Source organism: Cyrtonyx montezumae, unplaced genomic scaffold, assembly GCF_038088225.1.
Source record: "Cyrtonyx montezumae isolate F1298 unplaced genomic scaffold, pur_monq_1.0 scaffold_3, whole genome shotgun sequence".
Taxonomy (NCBI): Eukaryota; Metazoa; Chordata; class Aves; order Galliformes; family Odontophoridae; genus Cyrtonyx; species Cyrtonyx montezumae.
Genome location: NW_027072034.1, coordinates 111,012,166 through 111,025,533, shown reverse-complemented (window position 1 = coordinate 111,025,533; position 13,368 = coordinate 111,012,166). Strand labels below are relative to the sequence as shown.

Here is a 13,368-nt window from a genome sequence, read left to right as displayed (position 1 = left end):
GCTCCTCCGCGCTCCCCGAGCCGCCCGGCTACCAGATCGTACAGAAAATCTCGTTCTATTTAAATGGAGGCTCCCGAAACAGCCGTTTCTTCCCCGCAGCAGCCCGAGCTCTTCAGTCTGCTGCAAAAATTTGCATACGCGGAGCCGGGTTTGCATTCTTCCTGCCGCCGGCTCCGGCGGGGACAGATGGGGAAACGCTCGCCGCACGCCGGCCCTCCTCGGGAGGGGGCACGGGGAGAAAACGCCGCGACGGCGCGGCGTGCGCTGTCCTAGCGGGGCTCGGCGCGGCCCTGCGCTCCCCTCCCCTCCCCCGCGGCGGGCGAAGCGCGGCGCTGCCCCGGCGGCCCCAGGGCCCTCTCCGTGGGCTCGAGTGGGGAAGGCGCGCTGGCAGCTGCAGGGCGCTGCTGCTGCTGCTGTCTGGAGCTCTCCGGAGAGTAAGCGTTCCTCTCTGTTGGTAAATACAGGGAAAAAGCTGCGTTTTCTCGCCTTCCCCCCGCCCGCTCTCGTACTAGTAATTTAAAGGCAAGTTATTTTTGCATCTCCCTCCAGAAGCGAGCAGAAAATTAAAGGGAAATAGCTGAAGCTTGCTGAGGGCAGGCACCTCCCCCTGCATTGTAGGAGTGTGATGTAATGCTCCTTCTGCGAGGTTAAATGAAAAAATGTCTCGGTGGCGGTGCACGTTCTTCATCTCCTTCTGGTAGGTCCTCTGATGCTTTTTGTGTTGGATGTTGAAGCGGCAAACGGTGATCGAAATAAAAGTGCGAATCTACTTTCAGATTTTCTGTGCGCGTCGATTGTGATCGGCAGGTCAACTTTATGAATCCCCAAGATGGATCTTTAATGTTTCTTTGTGGCCTTATATCTGCATGACTGAATCCAAATGGAGGAAATGCAATTGTTGTCTTTGCAGTCTCGTAGTACGGATCAGATTTCCACCCTCCCCTTGGCCAGAAAATACTTTAGATAATTCTGCAGTATATCGATTTTTCTCTTGGAAATTAAAAGATGTTCTCTTTTCAATTAAGGTAAGGCTACGAGAAAGAACGCTCAAATTTTGCTCTTAAAAAGTTTCAAGGTGATGGGTTGCCTAGTTCTCATATCAGATAACATACTTTTTTCCTGCTTAGGATTAATGAAGTGAATGGAATCTACTCTCGTGTTGGTAGGGTGTACCTGAGTGGGAGAACACTGTAGACACTTTGTTTTTGGCCTGGTGGCTGAACCTGCTTTTGTTATTCAGAGCCGCCCAGGGCCTAGTGGAGCCCTCATGTAACCAGTCTATGCTGACTGTACCTGTTGATTGGGAAACCTAAGGAGTATAGTTCCCAAACACAGTGTTACAAGTAGGATTCCCAGATTTGGCACTCAGTTGACCAAACCATCAGTTGTGTAGTTCCAGTGTTACTGAGCATAGCACAGAATGTTTGAACTGTGGGGCAAGTGAGCTTTGCTGTGGTCTGGCAGTGCTGCAGGATGCAGCCTTCTCAGGATCTGTGCTTGGGAAAAGTCCTTACCTTTTTTTTTTTTTTTTTTTGGCCTTTCTGTATTATTCTCTGTTGTACACTGTCAGATCATGTAAATGCTAATGTATCTTGATGGTGTGGAAATGGGTTATGGGATATTCTCTAATACCTGCAGCTGTTCATAACTATAGAAGCTGTCATGGATGCTTAATGTAATATCATAAAGTAATCACTGAAAATAGTAGATGCAATTCCAGTATGTAGTCTCTGTCCTTGTAGTAGTTTTGAGACGATCTTTCCTATTCAGAATGTGCCAACTAAAATATTTAGACAACCAACTATCTTTGAGTTATGGGAAGTTAGTGTGGGGTGCATTGAGGACTTTGCAGCCCATGGAATGATGGGGTATTAAAAAGCGGGTCTAGACGATCCCCCGGTGTGTTGCATTCAGTATGTCCCTGCTGTATGAAGTGAACAAAACACAGCAACGACACTAGCTCTGGAACCTTATTTTATTTTTCTGTTTGCATTTTTCAGACAATTGTTATTTGATGTCTGCAGGAATCGCTATTTTTTCTAAGGCAGACCGTTTCAGTGGACTAAAAACAGCAAAGGCTGTAGTCAGCAGAGCCCCTGGAGTTTTGTGCTCCACGTTTTGAGAGATAATTGACAAGAAAGGCCTTATTACCATTGAGCTTCGACATACAGGAGCCTGCAGCTGGAATTGGAAAAAAAAAAGAAAAAACTAGTGTCTGAAAAATGTGTGCTTGCTTATTTCAGCAGCTTGCTTTCTTATTATTTTTTTATCCATTTTATCTCCCGCTGGGAGAGAGGGAAAAGAAAATAAAAGAAAAACTTCAGAAGGTCATGCAGCCTGTGCTGCTGGTTTCAGCTAAAAACCTTTTGAGACTTTTGTCTTTGATTTATTAATAGATGGCTTTGTAGAGTGGAAAGTATCCACTTCTAGGAGTTAAGAAAAATCTGCTGCGTGAGTTAGTGTACTGTTGGGAGAATATTTGTACCTTTCCCATTCCCTTAGAAGGTTTTGTTATGGCTTGCACCTTGAAGCAGAACTCATCACAGAGCTACTTTCCTTTTGCTGACCTGGATGGAGGGTGTTGCCTTGGTATTGTCTTTGCAGCTAGCAGTTTTGCTGTGACTGAAAATCATGAGGGTCTTTTGTTTTGGCGCGTCTTTTGATTTGTCCAGGTGTGTTTGTTTGCTTGAATTGGCTGAGAAGAAACCTGCCTCTTAGAGGTGCTTCAGCAGAAGTCCTCTGGGTTCCTATTTAAACAGCTCCAAATGTGAGACAAAGGAGTAAGATGTGATGTTCCTTACTTTCATTACTAACACAGCACGGGAATTTGGTTGATGGGCTGTGCCACATTTCAAGTCTGTTTCAAACTGTCTAAGGTGAGGTGTCAAAGTAAGACTTGACCAGTTCAACATCAATACAAGTGGAAGTAGCACGGAGATGAAAAATGCTATATCCTGGAAGCACTTCCGTGTTGTGGTGGCGGTGCCATAAGTGTTTTGAAGGACACGAGAAAAATGGTGCCTTCCTCTGTCTGCAGTGAACACCAGCTCCAGAGCTGTACATCCAGCACTTCTCACTGCTGAAATTCTTATGCATTTGTGAATCTGTTTAAAAGCCAAGGCAGCGAGTTTCTTTTTTGTAGAGACAAAGCATTATATTTTTGGAGCACTGCACATGCAAACTGTGTTTGTTTTTTATAGATAGTGCCATCCACACACTTTTGAAGTGAGTTCCTAAAGCTTTGTGGATATTGTAAATTTAAGGGATGTTTTCCTTTCTCTTTGTATGGTGTGTACTGGGTTATACTTCGGGACTGAAATGCTCCAGTGGTGCTGTAGTTACATACTTGTAATCATTTCAGAAAAGTCATGGAAGAGCCAGTTATCTAATATTGGGTTTTTGTATTGTGGGCAAACCTTGATTCTCGCTCAAAATGGTTTAGTTTCAGACCTGCGTTTCATTAGGCTGTTTAATCGTGTGGGAAAACATAAAACAAGATCAAAACCTTAGTGTTCTTTCAGGTACCCAAGAGCAGAACAAGTGATATTTAAAGGCAGAGCAGTGCGAGACATAACACAGCATGGAGAAGTGTGTGCTAGTACACCTGGAGAGACCATAGGTAACAAGTAAAATAGCTGCGTACTGTTTCAGTGCTACAACTTGTCTGAGTTCAGTTAAGTGAATGTTTGTTTATGTTAAGGAAGGAAAATGATATAAAAGGTGTCTACAGATGGAAAAATGCCATTAACATATAAAGCACTGTATTCATTCAAATGTATTTTAAATGGGACTTACATAGTAAAATCTAGGTTTGGAACTTAACAGCAACAACAAAGCCAAAACAAAACATGAATGAGGCTGAATGAGGCTGCTGGAATGGAGTTGTTAAAACATATTCACACAGTAGCCTTTGTAGATGCTGAACTTTTTAGGCTGGCTGCCCTATATAAAAGCAGGAAAGGTTAGATACGTATTCTCTTAATGCTGCTCTAACCATTAATTAGGGTTCAATTCTCTTGTCCCATTTTACAAGTACTCTGTGACAGATATACACAGATGTGTTGTCATAGTTCAGTCTATATTTGAGAAGTTGATTGTGCCTGAGCCATCCAGTTCTCCAGGACGTAGAGTCCTATGTCACTTGAACCTCCCTTAACATTTCTCTTCTGTGTTTCCTCCCTTTTTTGTTCCTGGTTTGAATTTTACTATTTGTAGTGAAAGACAGTGCAGCATTCAGGCATTGCTGTGTTAGTGTTTTTGATTAAACCTTTTTATTAGCGCTTGTACAATATGTAATTAAAAAAATACACAATTTGTTACGTAATCATACTGGATTTGGGACCCAATTTAGAACACGTGACATGAATTCTGAATTTATACTCTAGACATACTTGTCTGCAAAACAGCTTTCTTTGGCAAGAGTAACAACTACTAGTAAGAACTTAATCAAAGAAAGTGAGACTGATGTATTGTGATGTGTCACTTTGCCAGCTAGATAAACAGCGAGGTTATGCTGGGCTTTCTGCTCTGAACGATTCACAGGGACAGTAGTTCATCTAATCACAGCATGCAGATGAATGTCGGTATTTTATCGTGTGGGAATTCTGATCTAGTTATCCTTGCTGGATTATTTCCAGGCTTTTCTGCCTCTTGCTGAGGAGAGTTTGAGGCCAGTAAAAGTGACTTTCTGCACACGAGAGGGGGGAAAAAAGGGGCAGATGGAGTCAGAGTATAACTGACATCTTTGCTGATTTGTTCACGTATGCTTCAAGGGTTGGTCATCCTGTGAAGCAGAGAGTAGTCGTTAGATTGTTTGATTCCCCATATGAATTTTTTAAAATGAATTAATTTATGTTCTGTTGAGACTATAAATAAAACCTTTCCTTGCCTTTACTTGGGTACCATGAGTAGCCTGCTGCTTTTTTCAGAGGAGATTTTCTGGTAAATATTTAATAAATAAAGCTGGTTAAACAAATTCGGTGAAAGTAGATAGAGGATCTTCTATTTAGGTTATATGTATGTCATCATCTGTCTAGTTCTCATTTTCTTTGTGGGTATGATGACAAGTTGATGAGCGCTGGTTGGAATCTAAATGCTGACCAAGTTCAAACTGTTCTTAAGCGTAGTTGGTTAACCTGAATTAAAACCCCAAAAGCTTTTTTAGAACTTCTATAGAAGAATTCACCAGCTGGAGCTACAGAAGATGACTGTAGCCACGCTAATGGTAATTGTGAATTAAATATACTTCTGTTACAAAGTCACATTTTTCATTCTATGTCATAATACATCTTAACCACGCCAAATGATGCAGAGGGAGAATGTGGAGGAGGCATTTGGGTTATTTTTGTTTGGTTTGGTTTTTACCTGTGTCTCGTAATCCTATTCAGGGCAGATGTAGATTACCCTGGCAACAGTGCTTTTTAAGCAGTATACAAGCCTTGCTGTTGTATTCATGTTTGCTCCATCTAATGGGTACACACAGGTGGAAGTGTGATGGAGGAAGCAGAAAACAAAATCTTATTCGGGTAAAAGATTTGATCTTGCTAATATAATTGTTCATACGTGCTTCTTCGGGATGGTATTTCTCCAACTTCCTGGGCTTTAACTGGCAGATACATTGTGAAAGGTGCTGTGATAGAGCAGTAGGATGTTACTAAATGACCCAGAACAGGAGAACTGTAAATCCTGTATGCGGGTAATGTTTAGCAGCTTTGAACCATTTTAGTCTTCCTTGAACGCATGCTATCTGAATTTGCATTTATCCTCCTCCTCTTTGCATGAGAGCCATGCCTGAACAGTTGTTTCTGATGAAGTCTGTGGCTGTTTTTATCTCAAAATAAAGCAGTGTTCTGAATTCATTTATGCTGCTATTATGTTATTAGTCGGGAGAGAATTTATTTGGGGAAGTGATAAATTTGAGGCTGTGTCCTGGTACAGGAAAAAGCTATAGGAGGTGTGTTCTTAATGGATTTTAGGTAAAACAAGATGCAAAAGGAGATAGTAGGTGGAGGCTACGCTAAATCCTAAGATTTAAGCTGAAGGCAAAGACTTGCATTGTTAACTAATATACCATATAACTGAGCTACTTCGTTCTTAGTCTAAGCATGCCTGCATGGTTCAGCTGAGCTGGCCAGCCTTTATAAAGTCAGCCTGCCTCGATGACGTTCTGAGGTCAAGTCTTCTCCCAGGGTGTGGATTTAAAAGCACTGTAAACTGTTCTAAAGGTGACTGGCTGCGTTTGCATGACTGGTTCATTGGAGTTCAGGAAAAGCTGAGGCTCACTACTGTCAATCTCCATGGCATTCTGCTTCATCAGATAATGGGAAGTAAAACTTTTACAGCAGACATGCAAGATATTATGAGCTTTCAGTTTATGTAATTCCTCTTGATCTTTTTTTCTTAAGAAAGCTTAGATGTGAAATGGTAGTTTATTTAGCTCTAGGTATTTCAGTTAAGCTTGAATCGTTTTTTTTTTACTACACATTCCTAGGCCATTTTCTGTTACAGTAGGGTTGTTAAAATATTAGTTGTTGTAGTTGCTTGAGCTGAAGCATTGCATGCCATGCATACGCTTAATATATGCTGTTAAAAACAGATTTCATCACCGGCTCAGTAGGTTAATAAGAACAAGGTTGTAGGTTGCTCAGCACTGTAAGTTAAGATTGCTTTTAGGGTAGATCTAATTTCACCTTGTTTTGTGGGCTCTTTTTGTGTGTTTTTTTTTTTTTTTCTTAGACAAAACTCTAAATGATTACTTCCCAATAATCTGTTTTCCATTTTACTATTTTTTTCTTTAGATATTTGTATGTGTTTCTGTAGTGCATGTTAGCAGTTAACGCAGTTAAAAGCTACTAAGGATCAGCTGACGCATAGAGACTTCTTAGCAGGCCTTACCAATTACGGCCATAGTGGAAAAATTGCTCTCAGTTTGTATTTTGTTTGTGGAAAAGTCTGCAAAAACAGAGCAAACACCATTCTGTAAGGTAAGTGTACGGATAGAAGAGGAGCAGCAGAGAAATGTAGAGGCTCTCTGAAGGCCACACAGCAAGGCAGTGGCAGGGCCAGACTTGAACTCAGAAGTTCCTGGCTTGTGGCCTGGGGCCCCAGCCAGTTGTGCACAGCTGTACTGAATTGTGCATAGAAAGATGCTTTCTTTTTCCTGATGCTTTATGGGATCAGAGCTGATTTAAATAACATTATAATGTGGATTAAAAGGTGGAATAGTGTATTTTACTTTTCTCATAGTCTCAAATGCTAAAAATTGTATGTTTAAGCTTGCATATAATGATTGTTGATTTCCACATCTACTGAGGAGTACAGTTAACGTAGTTGGCTCATAAATTGCAATAAATCATAGTACAGGGTCTTGAGGTCAGACTAAGGGCTTCTGCTGCAAGTAGAGGTATTCAGGGCTTAAAAGCTGCTCTGCATATTACCTTAAGAAATCCTAGCATTAAAAATATGCATAAATAAATCCCTGAAAAGCAGACAGTTTCCTTTGATGTTTCAGAGTGCAAGTTAAAGTCTAGCTCAGACACAATCCTCCTGAAGAATTTATTAAATTCACGTTCTATATTTAACACTCATCAAGTTTATAATGAGGTTTTACGTATTGTTATCCTTCAGTGAATTATGAAAGGCTTTCATCGTGTGGAACGTACAGAAAAGAAAACCTCTGTATGTTTTCTGTAGTTTCATGGACTGATATTTCATTCCTGGAGTAGGAACTTTGACAGCTTTTATTGATTGACAGTTTTGGTTATTTGAAACGTTTTCTTTAGGTAGGAGATATTGATTTAAAACTTAATTCTGTAGGGTGATTACAAGTTGTTTTTCTGTACTGTTTGAAAATCCGAGCGAGGATGAATAAATCTGTTTTGATGGTAAAAGGGACTTTTCCATGTGAAGTTTTGTTAGTTCCAAGCTGTAATATCAAAAGAGGGCTTGGATTCTATTTTCTCAGGTGCATTGTTTATGCACTTAACCATTTCTTGCAATCTGTGGCCCTATGCAAATGCACAGTAAGGGTGAATTGTTAGCATGGCATCTGGTTGAGGAAATGAGCAGAGGTAAAGCAAACAAAAAGAACCAAAATCACTTCACCACACTGCCCTGATGTACCTGTGTGCAAGTTTGCTTTTGTCTGTGGAAATAATTCTTAAGAATAAGATCTTAACAACACCAATTAAGAAAAAAAAAGTTTAGGTACTGTAAACTTCCAAGCAGAGTATTTGACACTTGTGAGCTTCCTTGTTCAACATGAGTGTGACTGTTCAGAAAGAGCTATTACTGGATGCTGATGCACTTTGAGGCTGCATTTAAAAGTTTTCATTGGTAGTGACAAAAATTACAGTAAGTAATCAGTAATCTTTCTTTTTTGTTTTTCTGTTTTTTTTCCTCCTATCTTGCTGTCCTCTTTCATGCAACCTGCTAACTGAACCAGATAGGAAATGCTCTCTGCAGTAGTTTCCCTTTCAGTTTCAGCTCTTCTGGTTTTTTAACAAGTCCCAGTTCCTTTTGGCTGTGGCTTCAGAAGATGTTCAAAGTATGTGACTGTCAGGTCTCTTGCACAGTCTTGGGCCACTTTTGTGATGGATGTTGCTGTGACAGTTCTTGCTTTATTCACTTGTTACAACTGGTAATGCATCAGACCATACAGTTCTTCCCAAGAAGTCTTCTGGAAGTACTTAACTGAGTAACACGACTCACATCAGTACTCAGAGTAGAGTGCTGTCCCGTTACCACCCCAGAACTGTGTTACAGAACTGGGTTCTAGGGGTGATGATAGAGACCTGACTGACTGAATTTCTTCATTATGAGCTATGAGGACCCTTGGTTTAGATGGGTAGATTAATCAGTAGCAGATTAAAGTTCTCATTTCTGTTTTTATAAAGAACGCGTTAGCAAGAGTAAGCTTATCAAAGGCCTTTTTAACTCAGGATGTTGTTTCCATTTAATTTTGATTAAAGCAGAAGATCTGGTCCCCTTACCTGAAATTCGGGATTTCAAACACATATGCAAGTGAATTCATTGCCAATTTTACTATGCAGTCATGTTAACCTCTTTGCTAAGTAGCAGTCCATTTTCTCAATACAGTGACTTCATAGAGAGTTAGAAGCCTTTTGCTGGCAGTATGTGCGGAAGCATCAATAAGCCAACAAATTAGATTTGAGGTTCTAGTGTTTAAAGGGCTTTTCTTTCAGCAGGAAATAGTCTCCCACACCAGCTTATGCATTTTAACCTTCAACTTTATATAGCAGCAGAGTTGACCTGTCTTTATGCAGAGACACCTTCCTTAAAGAGGATAGAGAGAGAGTTTAACTTGGAAGAGCAGTTTTGTGGAGTGTCTTAAATTCCTGTTAAGTATCATATAATGTTTTGCCCTAAGTGTCTAAATAAAATTGAACTGCCGTGTTCTTCATTTCCACAATTTTTATCAGTGCTATATAGGAAGATGTAGTTGTTAAAGAGTGGAGAAGTCTTCAGACTCACTGTCAGATAGGAATCAGTTTGTAGCTGGTAGTGTGCAAACTGTTAAATGAATCTTTACACTGATGCCTTAAATGGTTTTGATCTAGCTGTCTTCTCTGTTAGCAGTGATGTTCAAAAAGAGGATATGTTTTTAACTGCTCAGAAGTAAAAAAAATAAATAAATAAAAATAAAAATAAAAACCATTATAAATGTTTATTCTTCATTAGAAATAAGATGCCTTTCTTAATGCAATGAGATAAAAATTACTTGGAAAGTAGTATGTGCTACTTGAGTTGAAAATTTAACAAGGCAAATCAGTTTAAAACTTCAGAAATGTCATAAATGGTAAATATAATTTCACTGTATTTTCCACTTCTGTTTTTCAGTTGTCTTTACATATATATTGTCTGTATACCACAGACAGTGCTCTTCTGTACTTTCTACCTTCTAGGTGGCAGTTCAGTGGCGCCCTCATTTCAGATAATTTTCTGGATTTCCTCTTCCTTTGTTTATTTCCTCTCCTTTAGGAAAGAGGAATGATGCACGCCTGGGAGATGAGCTTCATGATATCAATAATACTGAGCCAGTTTAGTTTACAAGAGAAGATTCTTTTTTGTTGGTGATGTATCAGAATTTTACCATACGTTTCCCTCTTTTTGAGTGTGAATGAGCGATTGATTTGTCAAGTGAGAGGGTAGATCCAGCCCTCTGATAAGCTTTTTACCTTTCTAAAAATTTTGAGGTTATTTTAAATGATTGCATTAGAAAACAACAGATTAAGTGGAATTGAATGTAGTAATGGATCTGGTAATGTGTCTGTGAATGACTTGAGTAGCACCATTTAAGCTGCGAATGATCATTCCTGGAAAGAGATAAAAGAAATGGTAATCCTTAGTCGAGGCTTTAGAAATCTCATCTTCCACACTCAGCACCAAAAGCTGTAATTCTCAGGTGAGTGACTGCTAAGATTGGGCAGCCAACAGCTTCGCCGAAATAACAGCATAGTTTTTTTTCTTGATTGGAGTCTGTCCATAGTTTAGACATATGCCCGAGGATACAGTGAACACTTTTCACTTTAACTTTTTACAGTCTTTGCTTAAGAAATGAGGAAATGATTGTTTACTCAGCAATTAGTGAGTTTCATGTCTAGACTAGGTGGTTTAATCTGTTCTTTATGTCCAGAAGGCATGAAGCAAAATAGACTTTTTTTTAATCTGCAGCTAGGGAATGGTGTGCATTATCAAGTCTATAAAAAGGGATGATGGAGAACACATCAGAACATGAGGTGACAGTGCTCTGCCTGCAAATTGATTATTTTCTGGAGTTTTTGCTTCTACCTTTTAACTGTCGTGGTAGTTAATTCTAAATAGCTCTGTTAAATAAGTTGGAGTGTATGGCCTGCAGAATCCTTTTTTTCCACAAGAAGAGGCACGCCACACTTTTTTTTTTTTTTTATAAGGCAGCACTAAATGAGTGTCACTTCTCAGGTTATCTGTGTAGATCAGTGATAAGATCTGTACGCTGTACCCCTGTGTTTAGGATAGCTTTGTGTTTTTCACATTTAAAATGGGCAGATGTGTGATCCGGGCAGGTGTGTGCTTTATTGTGAAGCAGTGGCTGCCATTCCTGATGGTCTTGCTCCATGGATTACAGTAACTTTTGTTCTTTTTAAGCAAAAACCATTCAAGTAGACAGTAGTCAAAGAGCCAGCAGCACGGCTAACACCAGAACTTTTCCTTGGAGTGATTTTTTTTTAAATAGATCTATAATAATATGAATTTTAATTGGACAGTTGCAGTTTTCTGTATTACCTCTTGTCCTATTGCTGCTACGGGTGGCCAGTTGGCTGATGGGCCTGAAGAGTTACGGGCAGTAGGGTTCCAGCAGGTTGGCAGCCAGTCACTAGCAGGTTCTCCAGGGCTTTGTTTTGGGGCCAGTTCCCTTTAGGAGCTTGACTCAATGATTCTTATGGGTCCCTTCACACTTGGGATGTACTGATTCTGTGAAAGACAATGGCAACCTCTGCTTTCTGTCTTGTGATGCTTACCTGTGTTCCCCATGTTTGTAGGCGCTGTGTGCTTCCATGTGGGTGTTGGTATTTTTGCTGATCTTAGATATCATTTTCTTGGAATGCCAGATTAAATGATCACACCTTTCTTATGTCCTCAAAACCCAAGCATTGATATGAAAAGAAGTTTAAAGAGGCTTTGAATTTTTTTGGCTGCTTAAATAGCTTCATGAGGAAGGATTATTAGTTTCCTGTTGTTCAAAACAAGTCATATCTTGTGCTGGTACTGTGTTATTGTGTTTGTGATTTTCTGGTTTCTTAGATCCAGTTTCTTTAAAACTATCTAGTTCTCATTCTGTGAGCATGTGAACAGTTTCACCTTATGTCTTAATAACTCATACGAGTCAAGCTGTGAAATAACAGAATCACAGAATGGCCTGTGTTGAAAAGGACCTCAAAGATCATCTAGTTTCAACCCCCCTGCCATGGGCAGGGTCATCAGCCACCAGACCAGGCTGCCTAGAGCCACCTGCAGCCTGGCCTTGAATGCCTTCAGGATGGGGCATCCACAACCTCTCTGGGCAACCTGTTCCAATGCACCACCACCCTCTGAGTGGAAAAACTTCCTCCTAACATCTAACCTACATCTCCCGTCTTAGTTTAAAAACCATTCCCCCTTGTCCTATCAATATTGACCTGTGTAAACAGAACGAGTTGTGGTATTTTGAATAATAACTCATTGGTGTTACTTCTGAATGAAAAATGACTGATGAAGTGTGGCCAGCTGGTTGCAATCAAAAGGCTGAGAAGCACGCATCTTACAAGCAAATGCTTCCATACCAGATTTTGTGTGCTTAACACATTTCAGGGCTCCTAAAGAGTTCTTTCGGTGTTGAACACAGTTGTTTTTCAGTGCTCCTGAAGTCCTGCTGCTTTAAACGTAACTATTAAGGCAAACATCTTTCTTTATTAGGAGCAAACTGTGCTAGAGTTTTCCTTATTGATTAAAAACGTATACAGTTTAATAGTAAGAAACACAATTTTACATTTTATGACCTTCAGTGTTGTTCTTCAGTTGATGTTGTGTTTTGGACTTCAGAATGTCTGTAGCAGTGCTTCATGGAAAGCACTTAGTGCACTTCTGGTGTACTTAGTTACTTGAGCAGAGTCTGCTGCCTCTTGTCCTCATGGAGGCTTTAATGAGGCCTGATCCCTGCGTGCCCTTACCACGGGTGCAAGCTGCAGAGCAGGAGGTCATGGCCTGTTAACAAAATTGCTCCCTTCAGTGCTGCCTTTACGTCTTGCAGGTTTTGCTCCATGGTATGAATGGCTGTATGTGTCTGCCTCTTGAAAGCTGTTTGGCTGTTTAAAGGAGGCAGCTGATAAATTTCATTTAACATGGTGACCTTCATTGGATTTTAAATCTTCATGTGCATGCAAAAGAAGGAAAGGGAGGAAGTTTATTAGTTTGTATATTCTAGAGAGTATATCTTAAAGTGCGTACCAGGATTTTGTCTAACAAGACAATTTACTTTAATTATACACTTACAGAGACAAATGTATGTAAGCTCTTTTCTTGTGAAACACCTGGCTTAAAATTTAGCATGGCTGTTCCACTGGATTTTAGTTTTTCATCATCTGTAATTAACCCATACACAACAAGTACTACATAGCAACTTTATAAAATAATTTTTTTCAGTGATTTAGTATTTTCTGTACCTGCAGTGCCAGCATGCCAAGACCTGACTTGGTTGTTAGATTTTAAAATGGAATCTGGATGATAGTACTTGATACCACCATTATTTGGTTCTCAGTACTTCATTAGTGTACACATGGGTCTTCCCTGACCTATGGAGTGTCTCTTAAATGAATGAGAATATGCTGAAAC

General features: G+C 40.0%; 1 protein-coding gene across 9 annotated transcripts in view; it reads left to right on the top strand.

Moving 5' to 3' along the window:
* The window catches only part of TNRC6B (trinucleotide repeat containing adaptor 6B), a 126,030-nt gene that overhangs the window by 51,950 nt on the left and 60,712 nt on the right, over positions 1–13,368 (top strand). The gene's annotated exons all lie outside the window — the stretch shown is intronic.